The sequence below is a fragment of the Cygnus olor genome, chromosome 3, assembly GCF_009769625.2.
Source record: "Cygnus olor isolate bCygOlo1 chromosome 3, bCygOlo1.pri.v2, whole genome shotgun sequence".
Lineage (NCBI taxonomy): Eukaryota > Metazoa > Chordata > Aves > Anseriformes > Anatidae > Cygnus > Cygnus olor.
The window spans coordinates 10,805,718-10,829,494 of NC_049171.1; positions in this window are offsets into that span (position 1 = coordinate 10,805,718).

Sequence of the window (23,777 nt, forward strand, 5' to 3'; positions counted from 1 at the left end):
ATGCTTTCAGCTTTAAATTGATGGTCTCTGACATACTATATACATACCTCTGAGCGGAGAGGTAGTATATACAAGCCAGTCACTGAGAACTAGGGCTATCTGCTGAGAGCTTTTGGGTCTAAAAAGGCAAGGATACACAAAATGCACAACATCTTACTGACGACTTTGCTTCTATTTAGTCTTAAAGACCAATGAGAAAGAGTTTAAGGGCTGAATTCATTCTTAGTTGTGCACTAAAGTCAACGGAGTTAGACCAGGACTTCATTTGGCAGTATTTCTATATCCTGCAATTCAGCATGGAATATGTAATCATCTGACAGAGGGTTCAGTATGTTTAGTTGTATAACTGTTAGAACAGATAAAGGATCAGCCAGGCAAACAGTGAAATATGAAAACGGTTCTCGTAAAAACATCCCAGCCTTGGGGCATGCATCTGCCAAGACTACTCCGTGGTGACATGAATGGACATAGCATTTAACTACTCTCCAAGAAAAGAGAGGATTACAAGGAGGTGGGGAAAGCAGAAGAAGCCAGTGCAACTCTGCCAACAATAGCAGGTTGCAATACTTAATCTCAGTGCTTGTGCCAATGCACTTCGAAGCTGCTGTTGTTTTTATGAGGAAAAATGCAGAAAAGACTAATCTGTGTATTTATGTCTGTCTGGAAATGTTATAAGTGCCGTGTGATCATTCAGATTCCAGAACCAATGGGGTCGCTATTCCCAGGATGGGGAGACTTGGACGGAGTGCCAGAACTCAGCAGCTACACGTGAGACCGAAAGCAGAGATTGAGTAAATGGAGGGATTCACTAAAGTGGGAGACCTAGGCAAAGCAGGAACTCTATCGATGTGTCCAAACAGCATGATTTTTTGGGGCTGTTTCAGCTCAATGCTACAAGTCATATGCCCTTGAGAAGGTCTAAAGCATCGTCTTCAACCCTTTCAACCCTTCTCTATTGTGCAGTTAATTTACTCATTTGTTTTCTGGTGTGACTGCAATCGCTAGTGTTATTTGGGGGGAGTTTATGCTACAGAAAGCATCCTGTGTGCTGTAAGCTTTAATTAATACACGCAGCAAGCGCAACAAAGGGTCAGTGTTGGCACGAGCTTCCTTCTATACCAGTATTTTCCTGTGTTTGTCAGCAAAAAGTTATTTAGAATAAGCGGCTGCAGCTTGTTATCTACTCTTCTTTCTTTTCTTAAATACAACAGAGTATTTCTTTAGAAACTATACCTTTTTTTTTTTTTTTTTTTTTTTTTAAATGATGACTACTGCAGTTTGGTCCTTGGTTCCATGTCTCTCTTTTGCCAGTGACAGCAGAAGTGCTAAGTACAGCATTGACTTTTTGAGGCCACCAGGATCTGTATTCAGATCATAAGCACATTGCATAGGTTATCGAGCGGTATTGGTACAGGCCAGGCTTAATACGACTGCATCCTGTTCCTGTTCCTTAGCTACTGCTGTTACTGCTGGATGCTGGGGGAACGGGTGCTTGGTGTCAGGTTATGTCACTGGCGAGAGAGCAAGAAGGAAGCAGGTTTTCTGCTGGCTGTTTGAAAGATCTGCAAAAGAAGTAGATTTGGATTCATCGGGACATGCATTCCCAGAGGAGGGTGGAGGAATAACAGAGATGATTTGCTGCTACTTCATACTACTCTTTGGTTACACGAAAACATAATATACTGATCCGTCCTTCCTATCTGATCCTGCCATGGTAGTCTCCATGCTGTCTAAGGGTTTGTTTGATAATCTGTCTCTGGTGGTTTGCACAGTTATGCTTTAATCCAGCTAAAGCTTAGCTCTGTTTGACTGGTAAAAGGCAGTGACATGTAGGAGTAAGGCTTCTTTGGCTTTCTTTGTTGGGTAGGACAGATATTTGGCAGCTGAGTTTCCCAGGGACCTAGAGATTAAACTGAACCTTGAGTTTCTTTTTTACTTAAAAGTCTCCGTCACTCCAAACTTGACATTCTTCTTCTATATAAGATATAAACTACGGCAGGGAAGAAACGTTTTCCAGATGACAGTGCTCCATAAATGGTGTTGTAGGACATTGGTTATCTGTGATGGGAGTTACGTTTCTACAATACCCATGGGATCTCTTTTGCAATGAAATGGGTTCCAAGAGAAATTAAATGTATGTAGACAGCTAAGAAGGTGATAATTTACACGATCGTTGTCTAAAACAGGTTAATCCACATTTATGAGCTTCAAGCAAGTTTGGTGAAGTTGGTTAAACCAGGGCTAACCTGAACATTAAATTGTTTGCATCCATTAGATGCATTTGTAAAAGCTTTGATCTCTTAATGACTCTAAAGCTGTCCTGCAGATAATGATCCTACAGATATTTAAGGAATGGGAAGAGCATTTCCACCATAGTTGTGTCATACCTACATTGATGGTCACTCAACTTTGTTACCTGCTAGAGCCAAATCTGACTGTTTAACATGACTACCTTACACAGCAAGGAGATTTTCAGAGTGTTCTGTGCTGATGGGGGTTTCAGCTGAAGTGCAAGACTGAAGCACTTAGTTTGGAAAAGAAGTAAATAACAAGGAAAATGAAAGTTCTGCAGTGTAGGTGCTTTAAATAGAGAATCCTCCATGTTCTGCTCTAATTTGCCTTGATGATTCCGTGAAAACCTTTTTTTTCATGTTATCTGGGATCAGATTTCTCAAAGATACAGGACACTGTGGAGAGGGAGAAACTGTACTTCAGATGAAAAAAACAGACTAAGCAACAAATAAATAAACCTTGCATTCGTGTAGTCAGACACCGATACCGTGTACCTAAAGCTGTAATATCATATGAAGTTTATCAGCGGGTTGGAACACTCAAGCTGTTGTCCTTGCCAAATTTCTCTTGGGCAAATTACTATTCATCTTCCTAAATCTTCTTGGCAGTTTCTCTTGGAGAAAGAAAAAAGGTTTGCCATGTGCTGAGGCCCTGGACTATGCTTAGATCTGGGCTCATCCTCTGTCTCTGTGCATACTCTCTGTCTGAGAAAGGCAGCTTTTACAGGCTCTGTGGGTCAGTTGCCCACTAGGCTGATAACTTCAGATGGCTGATCAGGGAATAAATCACGGAGAGGCTTGAAGACTCTCCGGCAAGGGCAGCCTTAGCAGATGAAAGTCTTCCCCTGTTCTAGACACCTGCATGCTGCTACTGTAACAGCTCCAACACTCAATTGCTTTTTCTTTCAAGGCTGTTGTATTTCACTGGTATTATGGATGGATGAAGTGACTCTTGCAAGCATGTAGTGCAAATGAGTTGTGCGAGTGCCATAGTACACGGAAGAAATGTGAGTCATAAATCATCATTAACATCTGCTGGAAAACGTATCCGTGCCCCAGCAGTTGTAGGTTACTCTGTCAGAGGACTTGACACAAGACCCAAGACTGGGATTGTTTCGTACATTTGGGACGCAAGTCCATACAGATTGAGACTGCTAATGACTGCTTTAGCAGGCATGTCAGTTTTGGCTTAATGAATAATATCAAGCAACTTTCTTCCTCCAAACAATGGTGTTGGTAATTCACAAGCTGTTATTCTTGGAGCCCCAGTGTAACAAAAGCCAGCCTCTCTGTCTGAATGTTGCTGCTTTCATATTTTATTGCAGAAATTACACAAAAATATTTGGCTTGTCTAATCAGGGCTTGACAATATAGTATATATTGCTGAAAATGTGTCATCGCATTATTTCTACAAAAATAAACTTTGTGTTTTTTTCCCTTGTCCATTGGCATTTTGCTAGTTCAAACTGGGGAATACGGGATGTCGATGTAACTTGTCTAATAATACAAAACAAATGATTTGGGTGTAATGCCGGTGTTATCAGGGCTACACAGATCGTTCTTTTGAACTGATGCTTGTTTTTCTCCCTCTTTAGATCTATAGGTTTAGATTTGCACGCTACATTAGACCGTGCTGTTGGCATCTGCAGTTTCAGAGGTTCTGGAACATGGTACTTGACCTTCTTGAATGTCCTTATTAATCCGTGTTCTTACATGTGCTAGATCATGCAATTTATTTTGCAAGAGGCCTTCAGGGCTAGAAAAGCTTATTGTGGTTATCTAATCTGACCTGTTTCATTACAGAGGTCACTGAATGGCCCCCACAGGATTTCCTGCAGCTGGGAGAGAGAGTACTTGAAGAGTTTTCCATCATGATCTGAGATGGCTGAAGGCTTTTTGGCAATGTAGGCAAAATTTCATTTCAGGGCAGCAGCAGAGTAGGCTGTGAGAGGAGGAGGGCTGGAAGGGGCCAGGGGATTTGGGGGAATAGGGGTGCTAATGCTGGGACTGGTCAGGAGGGCTCCAGTAGACAAGTGTGAGATAAGTGAGCTTTTTGGAGGATGTGAGTGTGAAACAGGCTTAGGGAAAAACACAGGGGGCTGCAGAGGAGATATGAAGGCAATTAAGATTATTTTGTGGTGGGCGTATGATTCAGGAGGAAGCCACAGGGCCAGGTGGTTTCAGGTAGAAGCTTTTCAGGTGGAAAAGAGAGGAAAGGTCAAGGTTTCCAGAGAGGGGATAGAACAGATTAAACTTTTGGAAAGCTCTGTGTGTGGGGCAGGAGATGTTTGGAAGGCATGGGAGGTTTAAGAGGGTTGTCCTTTGGGGCAGGGATCCCTTTGTTTCCCCTGTTGCCCCATCTAACCCCTTCCCCTCTGGACTTTCCTTATATCTCTCCCTCTTTGTTGGCGTGAGAGTCCCCCAGCCCCAGCCCCTGCTTCACACAGCAGTGAACCCCTGCAGGAGAAAAATGCACTGCCATTTTTTTCAGCTCCTATTTGTCCTACCGTGACTCAGGGTATGAAAAGAAAAAGGATGGGGACAGGGCTTCAGGCAGGCATGAGGTTAGAGGGGAGAGCCCCATGGGCTCCCACCTGGGGAGTGGTGCTTTATGCTTCTGCTGCTGGAACATGAGGATGGGGCATGAGCTTCTTCCTTCTCAGGCTGTGCCCCAGCCACCATCTCCCTCCCTCCCTTTGGGCAGGATTAGGGCATTGCCCTGGTTCAGAGGCTCCCCCCGTCTTTTCTGGCACTGCACAAGAAGACAGCCTGTGGACGCCCCTTCCTGCTGTTTGGTGCTCAGCCCTGCTCGCCTGCTGCCATGAGTTGGGTCTGATCTTAAATAGAAGCCATGCAAGTGATGGAGAGTCTACTGAGGTTCTTAGTAAGTTGTTTTGGTGAATGTTGTGAAAAAGGTATGTCACTTTACTAGCCTGAATATATTTGCTGCCTGAAGTGTGGGAGAAAAAGAAATGGGGCAGAAGAGTTTTGGCAGGGCTGGTTGACTGCTGGAAATCAATAAATGGCAAATAGGGCTCTTCACTATACAGAAGGTTAGAAACACAGGCCAGAAGAGAAGAAAAAAAAAAAACAACAAGAATTGGATTAGGCAGCTAATGAAGGATTGAAGCAGTATTTTATATTGCTACTATGGAGGAAAATGAATACCTTCCTCCCAGAGATGAGAGATGAGGAAAGAAGTGGATATTTGTTCAGTGCAGAGCACAGAAAGCTGACTGTTGTCTTGTTGGGCAACAGGATCATTGGCTCTGTGAGAGGGAAAGTGTGGAACAGTTAAGACTTTCAAACCGGGACCAAAGATTTATAAACTGTTCTTATAAAAAGAAAGGGGAATTTTGCTTTGATAAACAGTATTTGTCAGATATCATATCTTCTGTGTCCAGTGTGATATTCCTTTCATGACGCTTGGTTCTCCAGAAGTCGGTATATTTTGTATAGAGCACACAAGCAGTAGCTCTGCCTTGTGGAGGGGTGTCAGGCCACACATGGGCACTGAAGTCCAGTTTTGCCTGCTGACTACCTCTAATTCAGTCACTGACTGTGTTCTCTGTCCCATGCTTAATGACATGAAGCTTTGTCAGGGAGGGTTCAGGCTGGGCATCAGGATAAGGTTCTTCACTGGGAGGGTGGTCAGACACAGGGACAGGCTCCCCAGGGCAGTGGTCACAGCACCAAGCCTGTTCAAGAAACATTTGGACAATGTTCTCAGGCACATGGTCTGATTTTTGGGTGGTCCTGTGCAGAGACAGGAGTTGGAGTCAATGATTCTTGGGGGTCCCTTCCAACTTGGTATATTCTATGATTCTATGATTTTACTAGCTGTGCTGCTTGACCTGTGGCTGGAAGCAAAGTTAGTGCATTGCAAGCTCCCCGAAGGACTGTTTCTGTCACAACAAGGAGCAAACCCCACAGAATAAGGGGGAAAGAGGAGACCCTAAATCTAGACAATAGCATTGCTAGTTGGATGCTGGGCTGTGCAAGCCAGAGCAAACGGACATAACCTTAGAAGTGTAGGAGATCAAAATAGGATGATCCTGTGTCTGCTTACCTGTTTATTTGTAGCAGAGAAATACAGAGATGTCACTTGCTAAATGGAAATGAAAATCAAAATGGCTTTTTTTGAGAACTGATCCAGGTTCTGGGAAAATAGTTGTTTAGCTCCATCTGTTAGGAAATCTGCTGCTTTAGGCAGTGTTTCATTCACTGTCTGGACGAAAGGGCTTTTTGAAGAAATCAGGTTGTCTCAGTAAAGGAGTGGAGGTCCAGCCAGCTGTTTAGGGTGTATTGCAGGGCCAGTACACGTCTGGATGCACTAGGTGGCAGGGTCTGCCTGCGACAGAGAAACATGCAGTGGGATGGTGTTTGCATGGGACAGAGCAGCAGGTGGAGAGCATATTTCTTTGGAGATGCCAAAAATGAGAGTCCAAAAGATCTCTATCTAAAGATGGTATGCAATTCATTATCAAATGCAAAACAGCCTTCTCCAGCATAGTTCACTGGTGAGCAAGAGACTTACATTTAGTTGATGGAAAAGGAAAAAGGGGAGTTTTGCTATCAAAATATCTGTGAACCATGTCTTTGGGTAGAAAGAGAATACCACTGCAAACAGCTTAGCAACTTCTTCCTCTGCCCTTCTGATATTCAGTAAATTTAAAATTGCTTGTTAAGTCTTGGGCAGACTGAGACTCATGTTTGCTCTCACATCTTGCACTTGGCCAGACAGAAACAGCTTTTGATTCTTGTTTGGAAACTGCGTTCAAGACTAACAAACTGCAGGTGTGTGCAACGGGAGGGCCTGCTAGCCAGTGGGGCAAGGACCTGAGGTCTTCTCTACCATAAGCCTCACCTCTTGCGAGAAGCTTTGATCCAGGGGAGGACTTTTCATGAAAAGGGTGTTAGGGGTGCTGGTAGAAGCTATGAGAAATAAGAGCAAAGGGAGAAATCATATCCCTGCTTCTGCAGAGTGGGATTTAAAGGTGATGTGATTTGCCCAGGGCTCTATGGGAGGATAATAGCAAGGTGAAGGCTGTCACCAAATGAACTCCCTGGAGCCATAAGCGAGGATAGTTTGACCACATCTAGAATGCAAACCAGAGTAAGGTTCTGCTTTCTAAGTTATGGGTCAATGATATTGTAAGGTTATGCTTTCTAAGTTATGGTCAATGATATTGACTGGCAGAAAGAAGACGATACTTGGGAATAGCAACAACCCTGACTGCAGTATATGAATGTGCTCACCCCAAAAATGTGCTTTGATGGAGAGACAGCTTCCGCTCTTCTCCACAATAAAGCATGATGGTTTTCAGCCTTCTTTTTGCAGATTGCAACATGTCATATGTTAGGTGTATGTTTTCTATATAGAGATCCATCCCTTCACTGGGAAAGTTTTAGGGATCTCCAAGTTAAAAGAGCTTGAAAACCACCAGTGTGGTTGTAGCCTGCTTCATATGTACTTCAGAGGCATAAGTATTAAAGACAGGCCCAAACCAAAACAGGGATCTTCATCTTCTGTCCCTGTGAAGGAATCTGAAAGGTCTTTATTTTGTACATTGAACAGAGTAATAGCATGAACCCAATGTGGGGCTTTTAATTTTAGGCAATGACTAAATGTTATTTAGGTCTTGACTTCATGTGGACGTCAGTTGTTTTGACTTCTGTCTGACAAGTAAATAGTTAAAATAAAAACATGGGCAGGTAGTGGACAAGACTCAGACACACTGCCCCTTTATGTAATTTTTTTGAAGAGTCTATGAACAGGCAATGTTGCTTCTCCCATTGCTAAATTTCCCCATAGCAACCAACCTCTGATCTATTGGCCTTGTTGTACATAATTAATTTTGTCTGTCATCATCCGATCCCTCTTCCCACATCACTTGCTCCTTATACCGCTGAAATTACAGCCATTGTTCAATTTCTTCTGATCTACAAAATATTGAGAGAAAGTATCATTTTCCCTTCAAGATCTGTCCTGACCAAAACCTATGTTTGATGTGATATACTTGGACTCACAAATAAAACCACAGGTAAGAAAAACAAACCTACAGATACTTTGCCAGGTAAGCAAAGAAGGAAAGTAAAGCTGACCTCTTCCCTGCTTCCCTCTTCTTATAACCAAAAAGAAAACTTTCAGAGGACTGAAAATCATTGGCATATAGTTGAAGAAAGCAACTTTTCATTGCTCTGCTGATGCTTGAGGACCATAAAAAGGGGCTAACAAAGAGAGGGACCTCAGCTTCCTGAGATGATGTAAAGCCAGCAGTGGCGTTTGTTTTTGGTGGGGAATAGAGCGGGGGCTGCATTCCTGATTATCCTCACATTGTGCAGTGTGTGCTCAGGGCTGCTGCTTCCTCCTGAAGCACGGTGGCTCCAGCATATGACAAAGGCCTGATGGACTGTACGCAGGGATCGTGAAGGTCTGTCAGGTCATGCACTGAGTGCTGAGTGCTTCCAGTGTAGTGAGTTTTTACTGCTTGGAGTCCATAAAAATGCCTTCATAAAAATTGGCATAACATTTGGGCAATGCTCCAAAGTAAGGGCAAAGCAAATCCTCCTGAGCTGAAAAGCTGCATTTTAGCTGTATGTGACCACTTGTGCATTAACTATACATCTCCGTCTTTTTCACTGCTTCACTGGATTCCCCTTTCATTGCCAATTACCCGCTCTTTCCTCTCCACTTACCCCAGTGAATCATGCCTCTTTTTCTTTTATTGGCCGATTTCACTTCCCCATATTCCTCTTGCATTTATTTTGTCATCCCATCTTTCCTCTGGTGCCTTACCAAGATCCTTTGCCAGTCAGAGTGCTCTTTTCATTAGCAACATCCAACACTCGTCTTGCCTCCTTCCAGCAGATGAGCCTGGAAGAGGCCAAGGCAAGTTCAGGAATGGCAATCCAAGTGCACCAGCAAAACACACAAAACCAGCACACATGAATCAGTACAGAGTTTTGCCACCAAAATCTGGACCCGGGAACAAGAGAATGTTAGTAATCAGGGGAGATGGAGTGTTTTTGGCAGCATAAGGGAATGAGGTCTAGTCAGGGCTTTCCAGGTACTTGCAACATACAGTTTTATTTCCAAGAGCTTTGTGAAAAGAAGACGCTGAGGAGGTAATGTGGGCAGTCTGTGGTGATGCATGTCTGTCTACAGGGGGACAAGAGTGATTTTCTAGCCCACATTTACAATGGCCTATCTATCAGTTCAAGGAGCAGTCTGCTGCCCTTAAAGTAGCCTAAGCTGGTATCCAAATACGTCGGATGGACTTTCCTCTTGTAAATGCTTATTTGTTTCCAACAATGGTTCCACCAGACACCAGTCAGCCTTGACCAGGCGAAATTCACTCGGCAAGTACCTCAACTCAATCACTTGCTTTTGGATTGTCTGAAAAAAAAGAAAGAGAGAAAAAGAAATCCCAGGAAAAGTGAACATTTCTGAGAATGATGGTTGTTTGCTATTTCACTTCAATTTTATATGAACTATTTGGGTTGGCTACAGCAGAGCTGCCAGGTGGCTAAACATGCCGAGTGAGTGTGGTCAGTGCTTGGGACACGCACTGTGCTCAAGGCATCCAAAAACTTATTTCTGACCTTCATTTAGTCTGCCAATCACTGCAGGCTGCCCTTACATCACATTTTTCACTAGCCAGTAACAGATTCATAGAAGTTAGGGATGGAAAAGACCCGTTAGGTCATGCAGTCCGTTTCCCCCCCTCCGTCCCCACCATTCCCTGAAGGTCAGCCCAGGGCTGTTCCCTACAGTGTATTTTCTAGTGCTTTGTCCAGTCTTATTTAAAATGACTCAAGTGGTAGGGCTGCCAGCAGCTCCCTCTGGGAGCCTATTCCACAGTCTAATGGGCTTCATTGTTAATTTTTTCCTGATTTCTAGCCTAAAATATCCCTTTGCAAGTTTTGTCCCATTACCCACTTGTACCACCCTCAACAGTTCCTATCCTTCCTCCTTGTTAACAGTGCTATTACTCCACATTGATCAAGTACCAGTTAGCTGACAATTCAAAAGTGTTTTGCAAAAGTGAGTGCTTTTGCTTCCTTCATAGCCAGTACAAAAAGAAGAAGTTAAGGAGCTGGGAGAGAAAGCAAGTGATGACTAGAACCAGACACAGAACGCACGTCTCCTAACTTGTTTCATGGCCTTTGTAGATAAAAGCCTGTTCTCACCTCTCCAGTCAAATTTATATGCAGGGAGTTGAGAACGAGCAGAGAAGAGAAGGGTGAATCTGGGGTTTTGATGCTGATCACAGCAATCCCTTGAGACTTCACTTTATTGAAGTGGTGACTGAAAAGAAGGCTCAGAATCTTTTTCTACTCCATCATCTTCTCCAAAAAGATGTCTTATTGCAGTTTGGACTTAGCAATATTCAGGACATTTGTTCTGAATGGGTTGAGGCAGGTTGCCAATGTATTCTGACGAGATAACGTCCCAAACCAAATTTCTGGATGTAAACAGATACTGTAGTAGTCTGACTCCAGCTCCAAGCTTCACAGCTGGGCCTTGTCTTTAATGATACATTGAACCAAAATCCCAGCTCCAAACAGGCACAGTATCAGATATGGATTTTGAGTCTTGAACCTCTGTCTTGTCAAAGAAGAGATGCTTTTCAAATACCTTTCATCAAGTGTTTTCAAAATTACTCTCTGACTTTTAGACCAGGTCTCATTACCTGGGAGACCTTTGTGAAGGTGCTTACTGAGTCAAGTTAAATTGCAAATATGTAATAACATGGTTCTAGTTTTGTCTTAGTTCTTGTATTAATGCTCTTTGAAGCAATCTGACATGGCATGGGCCCAACCTGCAAGGTCCCTTGAGGACTGGGCCCTCAGAAACTAGAGATGGAAGAGACCTACAGGATTAGATCATCCTGTTCATTCCCCCGCCAATACAAGTCTGTTCCCTACAGTACATTTTCCAGTGCTGTGTCCAGACTGATCTTATTTTTAAATGATTCATATGATAGGGTTTCCTCCAGTTCCATTGGTGACTGGACGGTTGCCAGAACAACTTTTTTTTTTTCTTTTTTTTTTTCTTACTTTGACTTTATATCTTTGGATTCGTCCAGAATTTTGAGGTCTGCAATTTGTACTGAGCATTAACTGACAGTAGACTGAATAACTGCAGAGAAAACTTTAAGGACTTTATCCCAGTTTTTTGAGACAAACAAATCCCTGAAAAAAGCCAAGAAAAGTGTTGCTCAGTGAGATTTGCAGGGAAGAGTGTTGTTCCAGTGACCCGTAAGACTAGCCCGTCAGTGAACGTCCCCTGTGAAGGACAGATGTAGGTTTGTTTGGAAACACCTATCAATGCCTTTGAACTGACATCAGTGGTAAGGCAGACGCTTTTATCTGTGCTATTGAACTTCCATGAATGGTGACTGGGATTGCTTTCTTCTCTGAATTTACACTTACAGTCTGAATTTCATGGGAGTGTGCGGGGCCAGTGATTAAATAGTGCTGGCCAAGGAGTGTGGAAGCAGCAGGACTGGCCAGGTACATTACTGTGAGCATAGCCACTTGCTTTGCCATTCCATGTCGTAAACACTTTGCTTACTTACCATCACATACTGTTTGCCCTCACTGTCGTGCACACTCTTTGGAGTCCATGGATACTGTAATTTGTGCCCTCAGTATCCCATCTTTAATGAAGAACAAATTACCGTCTTGAAAAACAGTTGGGATGAGCACTACAAACACATTTCCTAACGCCTTCAGTACCCATCTGGGGGCAGCTGCTTTCTCAAAAGGACAAAAGCTCAGTAAGCATTGCTCCCTCCAACCCAGGAAAGAACTGAAGCTAGTAGCAAGATTCCCACTGTTCAAGGGCCAAGATTTCACCCCTTGTACTTTCTACTCCTTTTGAACACTGCTTCTCTGCTTCCCCTGCAAAATTCTTTCTTTTCCTTTTCCAAGATGCTTCATTCTGAGGGTGGGGTGCAACCTCTGCCTTCAGGAACTGGTGCATGTATGCACCAGCTGTGCAGCTGTGGGTAGGTAAAGCTTAAGATAATGCTCCTGGTCTGGAGCTTCAGTCATTTCTGCAGTGTTATCTTCAGGCTGATGGATTCCCTGCAAGGGACACTTAAGAAAAAAAAAAAAAAAGGGTGGTGGGGGGGGAGTGATTTGGAAGCTGTATAGAAACAACCAGAGAAACAAGGTAAGGAGGTGGTGGCCACTCCGAGCCACCTCCTCAGGGAACACAGCAGACCATAGTCCCTAAGAGCTTTCCTACCCTCCTCCATCGCAGGAGCCATGATCTTCCTCAGTGGGATGGAGTTACCTCCAATGGTAGGGCTCAGTTTTCCACTCCTTCACACTAGGCCCTGAAAATACTGGGCCTAGAACTATTTCCACCTGGCCTATTTAGGATTAATTTTAAATTGCGAGAAATCACACATCACTGAGGGACAAACTATACTCCGGTTTGATTAACCTTAGGAAAAGAGCTGGGTTTTCACCAGCATTGTTATTTACTTTTACTTAAAAGAGTGGCAAAACCTAATTTTTTCTTCTTTCAGCTAGCCAACTGCAATAGTATTATCTAATGAAATCTAATAGCACTTTATCTTCTCGCTTGCCCTCTCAGAGATGCCTACATGTGGTTCTCATTCTTCTTTCCCGTGGGTTTTTCTTGGAGCTTGAAATAATTTGTCTATCACTGTTATACCAACACTGATTTTTGTCCCGTTTCAGGGGTGGGATCCAGACTGCTCTGGATAGTAGAGTGACTTCCAACACATGACAGATTTTTATTAAATTATTATTATTATTTTTTAAATTTCATAGCTAAAATATGTGACATTAAAATAGGGAACTGCTGTTCTAGAAACCTATTGTCATTTTTCTTATGTAGAGGAAAAAGCCATGAGGTAACCTGTATTGGCTTTAGCAGAAGTAAAATTATGGTTCTAAATACTTTGATCTGGAGATATGATGTACCATTACCAAATTATCTCTAGAATAAAAGTGTTATTTATTCAGCATTGACTGAAATGGAAGGCTGACCAGAAAGTAAATGATGTTAATTCTAACACAAATTAGCCAAAGCAAGATGAACAGAAAGAAATGAGTAGAAATCTAAGCTGGAAAATTGGCATGGAAGAATTTATTCCAATTCTTTCCATAGTGCAGGTGATTCTAGATAGTTTCAGCCTGCAATATATTTTGTAATAACCTGGCTCAGTGAATGCATTCAATGTCGGCGTCTGCAAGGGTAAGTTCTGTGGTCATCTGTATGGTGTGGGATACAACTTCAGATCTCCTTCCTTCTCCACAGGAAACCTACCACTCCTTCAACAGTGTTAAGATTTCACAACTGAGATCACATTTATGTTATTTGGCTTTTCTGTGTGTAAGAAATAAATCACATTCATTCATATTTTTACTTTTTTTTTTCCCTGATTAAGCTAAATTCTGAATGTCAATCACTATTGTAGACAGACAGGAGATAAAAAGGTGATCCAGTTTCACATTTACACAACACAAAACAGAGATAACCCTTTTTTAAACCATCCCACACAGCTTAAATTTAACAAGCTTCAGGGTAAAGTGAAGTGAGCATTTATTTTATCTGGCGTGTAACTGATTAAAGTGAATGTAGTTTTGGTCTGTTTAATTATAGCACTGCCAGTATTTTAGATATGGTGGGTTGCAAATTTTCTGTCACAACTGTTTTTGGATGGAAGTTTTGCTTTTGACAGAGAAATTCACTTTGCTGAAAAATGCTCACTCTTGGGAAAATGACAAGTTTCCTCTGAATACATTCTGGCTGAAAACTGAATTATTTTCATTTTTCAATTTTTGATGAAAAGTCAAAATTTTTCATGGTGAGAAAGGAAAATTCTGAGTAGCTTTAGCATGAGGTGTTTTATAGATAGGCGAGAAAAAATCTTGCCTCAAAGGGAATATAATATAACTGACAAAAATCTAAGAAATTTGGATCAATAATTTTGAAGTTACGAAAGTTTAAATTCATCAACTTTGCATGTGTTTATTAGAACATCTCCAGTGATGTGTTTTTAATGCCTCAGTTTGGGATTACCCATTTGAGAACATCTCATTCCAATTGCAAAGTCCTTTTCCATAGTGTTTAAAGTCAGCAGAGACCATGAGATCATCTAGCTTGGCTTCCTTATGTATAATTCCGTTAACCCCTCTTTGAACTCAACACTTATGATTGGCTGAATCGCAGATACCAGAAAAACACCTAAACTTTGCTTTCAGACAGTCTGGCTTTTTCATTTGTTGTTTCTTCTGTTGTTCGAGCTAGCTAAGCATTAAATTATTTAAACATTCAACTGATAATGTGTTGGTTTGGCTATTGGCAGTAGTTATCCTTGTGTATTATCCAGTAGATTGAAGATTCATTGTAGTGGCTTTGGTCTCACCAAAGAAAAAAGGGGAATTTAATCTTTTTACAAAACATCCTCTTAAAAGCTTTAAAGATTTCCCAGTTCTGCAGCAGCACTTTTTTTTTTTTTTTTCTTTTGCCACAGCATGATGCTGGGACTTCAGCCTGGCCTGCTCTGGCTTTCAAATCCATCTCATAATTGCTGCTTGACCAGAAGACCATTCCTGTTTTGTAGGAACAGACCATTTTTTTCTTAGATATTTGAATTTATGAATTTAGGAAAAGATTTTTATCTGAATAGACCCTCATTACCTAACAGTTCAGATCAATCTGGTTGTCCTCTCCCCACTTCCACCTGCCATTCCAACTGTCTTTACATCATCCAAAAAAAAATTATCAGCAGTAATTTTATATTTCCTTCTAAACATTTGAGGATAATATAGCATAAGTCTCATGTTTATAGCCATTATTTTGTGACCTTCCTAGAAACAACCCTATTTAGTGACACTACTTACAAATACTTTGAGGTATATCAATTAGCTAATTCTAAATATATTTTATATGCAGTTTCTTAGTACTATATACTGCTGATTTTTATATCAGAATGTTGTGTGGTACCAAGTCAAACAGCCTATAAAATTTTATTACATCTACACAGTTACATTTATCCAAAAAAAACTTCTCAGAGAATGAACTCAAGTTTGTTTAAGCAACACTATTTTCCATAAAGTATTTCATGTTGTATGGTATTCATTATATTATTCTCTTTTATTTTGTTATCAGTCAAATTCCACATGAGCCTTTTTATTCTTTTGTTTGAGGTTGATGTCAAGATCTGTATTGTAACGCTGGTAGGTATAGTTTGCCCCTTTCAAATGTTTGCACAAGATGATCATTCATCTAGTATTTTCAGACTTTGATATTCTAGGATTTAGTAAAAATAAGCAAAAACTGATCGGTGATTTCTTTAGGCAAGTTCTTTAGGACACTTGGGTTCAAGTTATCCAGACTGATGGCTTTAAAATGTGCATCCTTAGTAGATATTATTTCATTCCCTCTTTTGGACAGGTGAAATATTGATAGTCTAATCAAAATTAGTTGATTAAAACACATTGTTGTCGTCAAACAACCCCCACCCCCCAGATATATATATATATTTTTCATTATTACTATTTAGAATTTTGCCTTTGTCACTCAGAAATCTGCCTTAATTTTCTATGATCTCAGTATATGTAAACTTCTGACACCAACTCTTGCCAATAATAACTTTTTCCTGTAGGATCTTTTATAATTTTTATGTACTCTCTGCACCTTACAACTGCTAATCTGTATGGTTTGATCTGTGTTTGGTATTTTTTCCTATTTCTTGAATAACACTTCTGAAATTCTTGCATTCAATATATAAATAAATATAAACCAAGTAATTTTTTTCTTTTTTGTTGATCATATGATGCTGTCTGGTCATCTAACAGGTTCTTGAAGAACTCTCTGTTGTCTTTCATATTTTTGCCTATGTTTTTCCTATTAGAAAAATTCTCTTATAATTTTTCCAGTGTCAGAATATGTTTGGAAGTAACCAAGTATTTTTGTTATTTGGACTGTACTGAGTTTGCATACGTGACATAGAAACTGGTCATGACCTGCAATTTCTAATCAAGTACTGTTTTACTGTTCAGAATTCAAGTCATCTTTATCCATCATAAAGTTACCACATACAATTACCTCATGGATTTGTTTCCCATTAACAGGCAGGTGCTTTGTCATTCCTTTTTTTCCTTTGACGTTTCTGATGGCTCACAGCTTTCTGCCCTTTCTCATCAGAAACGTCCTTTGGACCTTGCTAGTTTTGTTGACTTATCAATGTCCAGGATCTTGCACTTCTGACATACTGAAATACAGTCACAAGTTATCAGAGATCTGAGTTATCTTATTTATCTGATTATCCAGCATAACTTACAGTTTAAAAAGTTTTTCTTCTGATATGGTCAATAGGGACTGCAACTCCACAGATTGAAAATTCTCATTTAAGGCAATGCACTTGGTCAACAAGGGAAACCTATATTTAAGATGTCTCTGTTAAGTCTGTTGGGTCTTTCTGATTAACAAAGTACAGAAACCTTTACATTCTACCAGATGAAGCAGGAAGATTTATGAATACACCAACAAATAATTCACAGGCTTTAGAAATAACAAAAACAAAAGCTTCCTATAATTAATTATTGAAGTGCTAAGATTGAGTAGATGGTGCTCAGAAGGTATGACATTCCAGAGCTCGAATTGTTGCAAATTAACTCTGTTGCCTGCACATATATATTTTCTTTTCTAGGTTCTCCTTACATGCAAACTTTACTGTCATCATAACTGTACCATATTAAAGGTGCACGATATGTAACATAACCAGGTTGGAGTTCAATTGACAAAAAAACAATTAAAGTGCTCATAGGTGATGAGATTTTGGGTTCAAAGATTTGGGGGCTGGAAGGGGGCCACTGCCCCAGCCTGTCTGGCCTCCCATGTGAAAGAGGCCACCAAATGCCAGGCAGCAGTTTTGAAGTGTGGCGAACTGGAATTATTTTACACTTATACAAGTGAATGATACTGTGGCTGCTAACTTGCCGTTGAACTACTACAGCATGTCACTTAAACATCCAATCTGCGTTTAAAGGCTCCAAGCAATGATGAATTTACCACTTCCCAGGGTAGTATGTTCCAGTGATTAATTACTCTCTCACTGTTAGGAATTTGTGTCCTATTTTCAGTTTACATTTTTCTACTTTCCACTTTCAGCCAGTCTTGTAGGGCCTGTCTCTGATACAGCTATGGGGTTGCTCATATCATGCTTCTCCACTTCAGAAGCTTTGAAAACTGTTTTCTCTTTCTCTGAGGGCCTAAACTGATTAAACTTTATACATTTCTCCTTAGAAGATGTGTTTTCCAGAACCTTTCCAACTTTTGGTCTGTTTTAAAATGCGAATTCCAGAGCAGGACTCATTGCGTAGGGTTCTCACCAAACAGTGTGGAGGCAATATTGCTATGTTTAACCCAAAGCATTCCTATTTTTAGCATGGAATTAAAGGGATTTTTTTTTTCTCACTGCTTTTTTTTTTTTTTTTTTTTTTTTTTTTTTTTTTTTTTTTCTGCTGTATCTGTTGCAGAACACAATCCCTGTAGCAGATTTCCTGTGATCTACAGTCCACCACTGCGGTGTCAATCTCTCTGCTGTGTATACCCCTGCAGTTAACAAAGGTCGTTCTTGTGGCAGAATTCACTTCATTACAGCAAAAGTAAATAAGGCCTGTCACCACTCTAGCAGTGAATGTAGGTGCTTACCTTGGAACTGAGCAGAGTGGGTAAATATACACTGTCTTTAAAATGGCATGAATAGCCAACTGGATCCCATCCATGCGAGTGCGTCAGAAAGAAACCTTAACAGTCTATTGTTTCACTTGTGCCTGCGTCTGTGATGATTGCCCGATACAAAGAAGAAAGAGCAATTATCAAAGGCAGCTTTTCGGAGTAACGTTACATATGGGACGCAATTACAGTGTGAAGGAACACTGGCTTCGTAGGGACAGACAGTGACTAAGAGATTTGATTACAAGGGAGCTAACTGCCAAAATCACATCCAGGAAAAAAGTGTCGGGGAAAAAAGTGTTCAGGCTGACCTGCACTTTTGTCAACCCACAAAAATGGAGTTGGGCATCAGCTCATGTCCCTCAGACACCTTGGTCGGAGGCTGGGGCATGGGACTGGTTGGAGGCATTGCGTACCCACAACCCACCCAGCTTTGGAGCTGCTGAGAAATGTGGTGCCACATGCTTGTCCCGCTCCAAGTCCAGAGCTGCCTGGGGCCTTGCTAGCTAAGGGCCCTGCACTGAATTTGCTAGCCAGGGGGAGGGATTAGGCACTGGCAGTTTTCACAGCTGACCCTGGGCCTCCTCTCTCTGTCCCTGTTCCCCACTTCTCTCTATCTGTGGCCTTTCTAACAGAAGTGATAGAGGGTTCTGGGTTTAAGTTCTTGGACTTAAATACCCAATGCAGTTTAAAGTGCTTACAAAACCATGACCATTGTCTCCTGGGTGCTGGCAGTGCCTGAAGTCTGGCCCTTGGTGTTTAAACTGCCAGCTATTTTTCTCTGAAGAGATAACTCTTCTGAACAGTGTAGATCATCTCCTCTGTCATCTTGGCTTCACTCTGAGCCCTGAAGATCCAGGACAAAAACACCACCGCATCCTTGGGCCTCTCTGGGCCTGCTCTTGGTTCCCTAAATCACCTCAAAAGGACTCCATTTTCAGCGCACCTAGTGGCATGCCTCCAAGCTACCTCTCGGACTCTATATCCTTTCCCTCTTGCCTGACATTTCGTTTTGGCCTCTTCTTTCTGCTCTTCTCCTGCTTTCTCTTGATGGTTCCTAGATTTGCTGTAACTAACCCTCACTTCCGAAAGCTTTTGCACTTTAAATCTACTAGTGTCCCCATTTATTTTTATTTTGCCCTTAGCCTTAGTTGTTAACATTCAGTTTGGTGACAAAAGCGGTGGGATGGTGGTTAGGGGGTTAATAGGTAGCTGGAGTGGGTTTGGGGGTGGGAGAGATGAAGCTGGAGGAGATGTGATGGCACTTGGGGGCTTGGAATGGTTAATGGAGCTTTCAAGGAGTGTGGCTACAAACCTGTGAGGGGTCAGAAGTGCTGTAGGGGGCTGAGACCATCTGGTTCAAGGTGAAAGGCTTCTGTTAAGTTGCCAGTTTGGCCTCCGTCGTATGCCAAGCAGCTCTCCTACACACAGTTTGGTGTGGAAAGCCAAAGCCCTAATTTATTTTACTGGTATGGAGATAGTCCTGGTCTCAATGCAGCCCTACATCTGCTCTGTGCTCGTGCCTCACCAGCTGGGAACTGCCAGCTCTGCTAATGCTCTCGCTTGTGTCTGCCTTGGCTGATAAATCGCTCACGCAGAGTTGTGGCATCTTTACGCCCTGTTTTAATACTGCTACTTGTCAGTGGATACATGAGTCAGTACATTGTCAGCTGCATCCTGCCGTTCTCATCTGGGGCCCAGTCTCCAGGCTCTGATCTGCAGTCTATGCTGAAAAAGACAGCAGTCCTTATTGTTTCCTTTTCCATGTGCCTGCCACTGGACCGCAAGAGATTTCAGATGTTTCATTTCACTACGTGCTGCTTTTGCTTTCCAGTGTGTTTCCCAGGTTGGCTCCTAATGAACAAGCAGGTCAGGTTCTAACTCACTTGGGAGATGGAAGAAGGTGTCCTCCGGAGCATGTGCTGCTGCACTGTTCTCTCTCTTCATAATGGTATTTGCGTCCGACCTGGTGCTGCGGTTTCACAGAGGAATGATGCTGATCAGGGTGTGAGCTCTGAAAGATGCACCCCCCTCTCCCTACATTCCCTGTTCCAGGCCAGCGACTAGATCACCCCAAGATGAGCGACTGCAAGGGCTCCTCTGAAAGAAACACAACTCTACACTAGACCTCTCAAACAGCAAACTTTGGTGGGCTGGATATCCACTTGGTGTTTTTCCTTTTCTTTCTTTCTTTTCTTTCTTTCTTTCTTTCTTTCTTTCTTGGTCATGTATGCACAGAATATCTTAAGAACAATTTAAGGAAATAGTGTTTGGTTGGGGGATTTTTAGAAATGTAACACCTATCTTTTGTTTAACACCTATTTTTTTTTCCTTATTTTATGTGCCACAAATATTCTATGCTCACAGTTTGCAATATGAAAAATATTTGCAGGAAATTTTGGTAATTTAGTCTCTAGTACACACTTTTGCTGCTTTGTGTTCCATTGCCATTTTTCTTTTGAGTATCTCACGCGACTTGGAAACAGTAATATTGTCATTTCATGCTATATGCTGAGTTTTGGATGGAGTGGCAGTTTTTTTGTTCCTGTCTTCTTTCACAACCAGCAGATTAGATCCGGAAAACACACTTTATATTCTGATAATGGAGGAGGAGTGAAATCCTGGTCCAAATGAAGTCAGTGGCAAAACTCCCATTGACTTCAGTGGGGATAGTATTTCACCCCATCTTGTGTTGCCTTGCCTAAAAAAGGAAAAGAGACCTGATCCAAAGCCTATTGTAGTCAATGGAGAGGTTCCCAGCGATTTTAATGGGTCTGTATTTGGTCCAGCATGAGGTTATTCAGTCACCTCCAAATTTTACAGGGATATAGAACTTGCGTTCCTTTCTCCAAGGACTAATAACCTTTCTCTGAGTTAGACAAATTTCCATGCATTTCTTCTTCTGAAGCACTTGGGTGTACTAAGTTTTTTTTTTTTGTTTTCCTTTTTCTCCAGTGTTCCTTTTCAGACACTGCTTTGCCTTTTGGTCATTCTAAATAATCACAAAACAAATCAGCACTGAACAATGACCAGGATATGTAAATTTGGCTTTATAGATTCCAGTTCCATGAACTTTGATTTAATAAACTTACCCCTCTTTGTAGCAGAAAGCACAAAACATAAGTGGGTTGGTGAACTTGAAACCTGGTTCTGATTCTAACCTACATTTAGAAGCTAAATTTGAGTCTGATAAAGTTTTAAAAATATTGGTAATGTGAAAAAGATGCTTCACTTTGTATTTTTAACCTTCTTTCCTATTAAAACTGTAAACAGTTTTATATTATTGCGGTGACTTCTTCTCTAATTTACTCCAGTGTAAATCCAGAGGAATGTTTCTGAGGAGAGTTGTTCTGCCTTTGCTGTTTGGTGAGCAACAAGAGGCTTTGACAGGCTGCTTCTGCCTTCCTCTTCCTCCTTTCACTGTTTGGGTTTGCTAACTCTGGGCAAAAGGTGTTGTTGGCAAAGCAGAGCAAAGGAGAGCAATGGGAAATGCCATTAAATGACGCACTGTTTTTTTGCTGATATTCACTGTCTCGGTGTTGTGAAGATCTAAGTGCTAGTGATACAACCAGAATGATGTGGGCTAAAAATGCCTTTCTGGTGGTTTCTGTTTACCCCTCCAAAATCTCAAAATATGACTATTTATTTTATTTTTTTCATTGGAAGAAAAATAAAACCTTAAACATTTTTGTGAAAAGCTTTTTGTGGGTTGAAACATCTGTTTTCACCTCACATGTCAAGGCCTGATTTGAATCTTTCCCGTAATTTTTGATAAGGCGGATGGACTATGTCTCTCTCTCTCTGTCTCACACACAGAGTATATTTGCTTTGGATTTCAGAAACATTGTTGTCCAAACTTCTGTTTAAATTTAAAGAAATTTTATAAAAAATGTTTTGGTCCACTTCAGATGTTAGCTTTAAGCTGATGTGTTTGAATAGCTGAAGGAACACTGTGTTTTTGGTTAAATATCTGTAGTTTGTTTTCTTGTATAATAAAATTAATTTCAGTGGAGAATTGACTTTTACCGAATATCACTCAAAAAGTGAAAATATTCTGTAGAAATTCTTGCCTTTTCCTAATTTTTCCCCTTCCACATTTTTCTACCTAGTTTTCCCAATAGTAGTCTATAAAAATAGTGAGTATCCAAGGAGGTATTTTAGGTTTTGAGCTAAATCAGAGTTTCTTGTTCACTTTTTATGTCAAAGAAGGGCACAGTTCAGCTGTCTTTTGGCTGTTGGATTCTTGTATGGTTTATTGATCTAAACATCAGTGTTCACACACTTATAGTGTGCGCATCTAGCCCAGATGCATAGACCTGAAGCTGAATGTGTAAAATTGAAATATGTGAATATTTCAGCTCCCAGACAGAGTATTAGGCATCTCCAGCTACACTGCTGTAAGTGTCTATTGTAGGATAAGATAAATTGCTTCTTGGAGGTGGCTACTTCTCACTTTGACCCTAAAGGGAACTTAGGGTTTATTTCAAGCTTAGACATCTGACTTTCAGACTTTCAGCTGTGACAGCCGAATCCTACTCAAAGTCCAGGGAACTGTTAATTGGCTTCCTGGGAGAATTAGTTTATATCTTCCACCTGATGAAATGCTTTGGTTTATTCAGTTACTATGTAAATTCTTCTAACCATGAAATTGCAAACTAAAGATCCTTTGTGCCTTATGTGGTTTCTTCACAGAGATAAGCAACAGTCTTTATGCCTACTCTAATAGCAAATTTTATACGTGGTGGTTGCTTTCTTCCACCTCAGGAAGATGGATTTTTTCTTGGGAAATTTGAAACCTGATCCAAAGTCCAAGTCTCTCCATTGACTTCTGTGATCATGGTCAAAAGCATTTTTTTTTTCCAGCATGAAACACCCAAGGTGAATTTTTCCATTATTCAGAAGATATAAGCTGCTGTCAAATATTAAGGACATTGCCATTTTTAAATGAAAAGTAGTGCAATTAATTATTTTGGGAAAGTTTTTTTCCTCTTCTAGGCTCACATGTCTAGGAGTCAATAATAGTCTCATTATTAAATGCACATCTGTAGGCAACAGGATTACATCAGAAATGAAAGCTTTTTTTTTTTTTTTTTTTTTTTTTTTTTTTTTTCCTTCACAGATTAGATCCTGGTTAGAAACCAATAAACAGAAAATAAGATCCAGTGAGAAATTATATTCATTTTTTGTTGTGTTGATCTTCTGTTTCTAATACTGCACAGAAAAAAAAGGTTAATATGTTGTTTTCTCTAATGAAAATCATCATTTTGTTCTTTTAAAATCTTTTTAAGGCAAAAGTTCCAAAACCTTAGGGTGTATTTACATATTTTTAGCAGCTTTCTGTAGTTAATTTTTGTCATGTTATCAGCACTACCTTCTGTAGTTAATTTGGCTTGCAGAAAGACATGATTAATGGGCCTTTGCTATAGCATTAATTTTCGGCCACAACCCCTTCTTGCCCTTTGGTATTACGTTAATTACTGGAAAAGAACCGTGAAATCGCATGTGGCACAGAGTTGTGGCATGGCAAAGAACAACAATCAGAACTGAGGTTATGAGATGTGTCCAAATGGGAGAATGGGGAAACATCTGACCTCACAAACAATCAAAAATGTAAGGGGTTTTAGTGATTAGTCACTTCTAGTTTATTCTGGACAAGCGCTCTATTTTACTGCTTTCCAATGCCAATGGTAGCTTTCTGATTGGTCTGAATAAACTTGCTGCACTTTTTCTAAGTCCTTGAGAGGACACTTGTAATT